This window comes from Octopus bimaculoides, chromosome 8 (assembly GCF_046866305.1).
Source record: "Octopus bimaculoides isolate indiv1 chromosome 8, ASM4686630v1, whole genome shotgun sequence".
Taxonomy (NCBI): Eukaryota; Metazoa; Mollusca; class Cephalopoda; order Octopoda; family Octopodidae; genus Octopus; species Octopus bimaculoides.
In genome coordinates, this window is record NC_142935.1 from 90499864 (window position 1) to 90503086 (window position 3223).

The following is a 3223-nucleotide window of genomic DNA, read 5'->3' on the forward strand; positions in this document are numbered from 1 at the left end:
CAAGTCCAAAAACCGCCATATCTGAGCCTTTATTGATGTGTTTACATACATGTTTAATACTTTTTACAGTCGCATGGCTCAACATTAACATTGGGCCTGCAATGTTTTAGACAGTAATGGACTTTAGGGCACAATCCACCTGTTGTCAGTTTCCATCCCTTGACCATTAACTTTGTGCTTGGTTGTGTTTAGGGTGATCAAAGGAATGAATGGATTATTTCCCTTGGCTGTTAAAGGAAAATATATGGATGTGGACCCCTTCTAGGGACCCTAGCCATCCAGTTATAATTTTTTTTATTAAACTTCAGTGAGCCTAATAACAAACTGGATGTTACTTTAACGTGTTTGCAAAGTTTCATGAAAACTCGTTAACGGGTGTAAACGGCAACTTGACGCAAACAGACATCCAAATAGACAACTTGCGTTTATATATGTATAGATTATTTAAGTTTATTCTTCAGTTTGATATTTTGCTGCATTATCTCCTGTAGTCAGTTATTATCTATCTATCTATCTATCTATCTATCTATCTATCTATCTAGCTAGCTAGCTAGCTAGCTATCTATCAATCTATCTACACACATACACACACGCACGCACGCACACACACACACACACGCACACACACACACACGTTAACTATGAATTCTATTCATTTACTCTTTCAGACGACTATTATGCAAATACAGAAAAAATCCCACGCTATCCGATTTTTTTACCTGTCGTATTGACCCCATGTTTACGTAGAACATGAAAACAGCTTCATTAAAGTTGCGCGACTGTTTGTCTTTTATATCAACGGTCATATATGTATGGCTACTAATATATACTCTGTTTAGGGTAGTTCATATTCTATATGTTAATAATTTCATAATTCAATGTACCTATTACATTCTTATAAGTGATTTATCCATCGATATCTCATATATATATATATATATATATATATATACACTCACAAACACACACACACACACACACACACACACACACACACACATACACACACACACACACACACACACACATACGTTCTAAGATTGTTGTTTTATGTTTTCAGACAGAAATAAAAGTGCCATAACAGAATAATCTGAAAGAAATCATACGATATTCCATCGATTCTGAGAATTCACCAACTCTAAACTATGACAGAATATATATAAACTCTAACCTATAATATCATCTTCAGTCTGTTCCTCCGCGGATTCAGAATGTACACCAACACTAAATGATAAGAGAATCCACATTGTGTTACCCCGCGTTGGGTGCCATATGTGCGGAGCCCACATCTTTTTTGTTCAAGTTAAAAACATATATTTCGTAAACTAAAAAAAAAAGGTAATGATCATCAGAAAAATATTTATGAATAAAATACTTTTCAATAAAAATATAAATTTTTCTCTGTTTTCTTTTGATTTCCTCAACTCGATTGTGATATAAACTTCCTGTGATGTACGTGGAATATATCATCAAAAATATGCATTACTCTGTAAGTTTTGTAGAAACAAGTTCGTAGCTGTGGTACTGAGTTATAGTTCCTGATATATGCGTTTAAGTATAACTTTGCTAGGTTAGGCATTAATTTTTTGGTGTTTGCAGGGCAACAAATGTACTGATAGACTTCCCAAAGTTAAACGAACATCTCTACTCATAAATTTCTGTTTGGAAAACCTTAAAATAATGATCATCGTTTTACGATTTCTAAATTTTTAAATACCAGAGATCCTGAATTTTTAAAATGACTGGCTATTTTGATCGTTTTTAATTCTAGTTGTGGAACGAACAAACATTTCCACTCATTAATATCTCTTCTGCAAATTTTCAAATAAATCATTGAATGTTTGTTGGCCTTTTGTTCCGTGTTACTTTTTCATATAACAAATTTTCTTATTAAATTTCTAATTTTCAACAACTCTTAGCATATCAAACTGTTCAGAAACGTGCAACAAAATGAATACCCGCCGTCAGGCATCTACCGTCTTCTGAACGTCTTGCTTCCCTGGGCATGAACACATTGAAGCTCTGACGTCTGGCAACTAACTTGATAGACACCCACCAGATTATCCACCATCTTTCCAACAACAACCCTGAACACATTTTTGAATTCCATATGACAAACACTCGTGGACATGCTTACAAAATCAAAAAACAACACAACACCCATGACTTTCGGTAACATTTTTCACGCTCAGAATTGTTGAAGCATGGAATAAACTACCCGCATCAGTCGTCAGCTGTCGAGACACTACGTCTTTCAAAACTTCCATGCTTCCTGAAATCCGCCAAAAGTACACCTGATGGCTTTTTTCTTTTTCTTAGTTGTAATGCACCTGAGCACCGTAAAAGAAAAGGCAACATTGGCTAAAACAGTATATGATATACTTTTAGGATCTTATAAGACGTAATGGTCATTGCTTGAAAGCATTTGGTCACAGGTTTATTCAATCTTGGTAATAAATAATTGTTTCTAATTTAGGAAGTGGTTAGTCAGTTATATCAACCCCCAGTATCAACCCCCAGTATATGACTGATGCATTATATTGACCCCGGTTGTATGAAAATCAAAACTGACCTAGGAGGGATTTGATCTCGGAATGTAAAGAGCAAAGTGTTTCTTCGACATTCTGATGATTTCGTCCACCTACCACCCTTCATGGGAATAAATAATATCATAGTTACATTCCTTACAATGGCAATTCAAATACATATCTTACAGAAATACCGTTGCACATTACTGCATGTTATGTAACAAACCGAAGCACGCAAAGTGAAATAGAGATTTATGAATTAGATTGTAAATGCTAACAAAAGTTAAAGTATACCATAAATTCGAAAAGAAAAAAAAAATTTATGCATAATTGGCCAGTATGGGGCTCGAACCCACGACATTCGCGTTATTAGCACGACGCTCTAACCAACTGAGCTAACCGGCCATTGACGACATACACCCTTTTTTATATATTTCAAATGTAGTCATATGCCAGCGTATTATTCTCTTGTTTCTCTCATTCACAGCGAGGTGGTGCTGTTTTATATAGGTCACACGTTTGCCAGCATTCTCTCCCACTCCTCTCTCTCTCTCTCTCTCTCTCTCTCTCTCTCTCTCTCTCTCTCTCTCTCTCTCTCTCTCTCATTCTCTCTCTCCCCCTCTCTCTCTCGCTGTCCATGTGAGAGTGTATGTGTGTATGTATGTGTGTGTGTGTATGTATGTATGTATGTATGT

General features: G+C 35.8%; 1 non-coding gene across 1 annotated transcript; it reads right to left on the reverse strand.

Annotated features, from left to right (window-relative positions):
- Nucleotides 1-2859: 2859 nt before the first annotated feature.
- Trnai-aau (transfer RNA isoleucine (anticodon AAU)) lies at nucleotides 2860-2933 on the reverse strand. Its single transcript has one exon. It is a non-coding gene; the product is annotated as a tRNA-Ile (tRNA).
- Nucleotides 2934-3223: the final 290 nt, after the last annotated feature.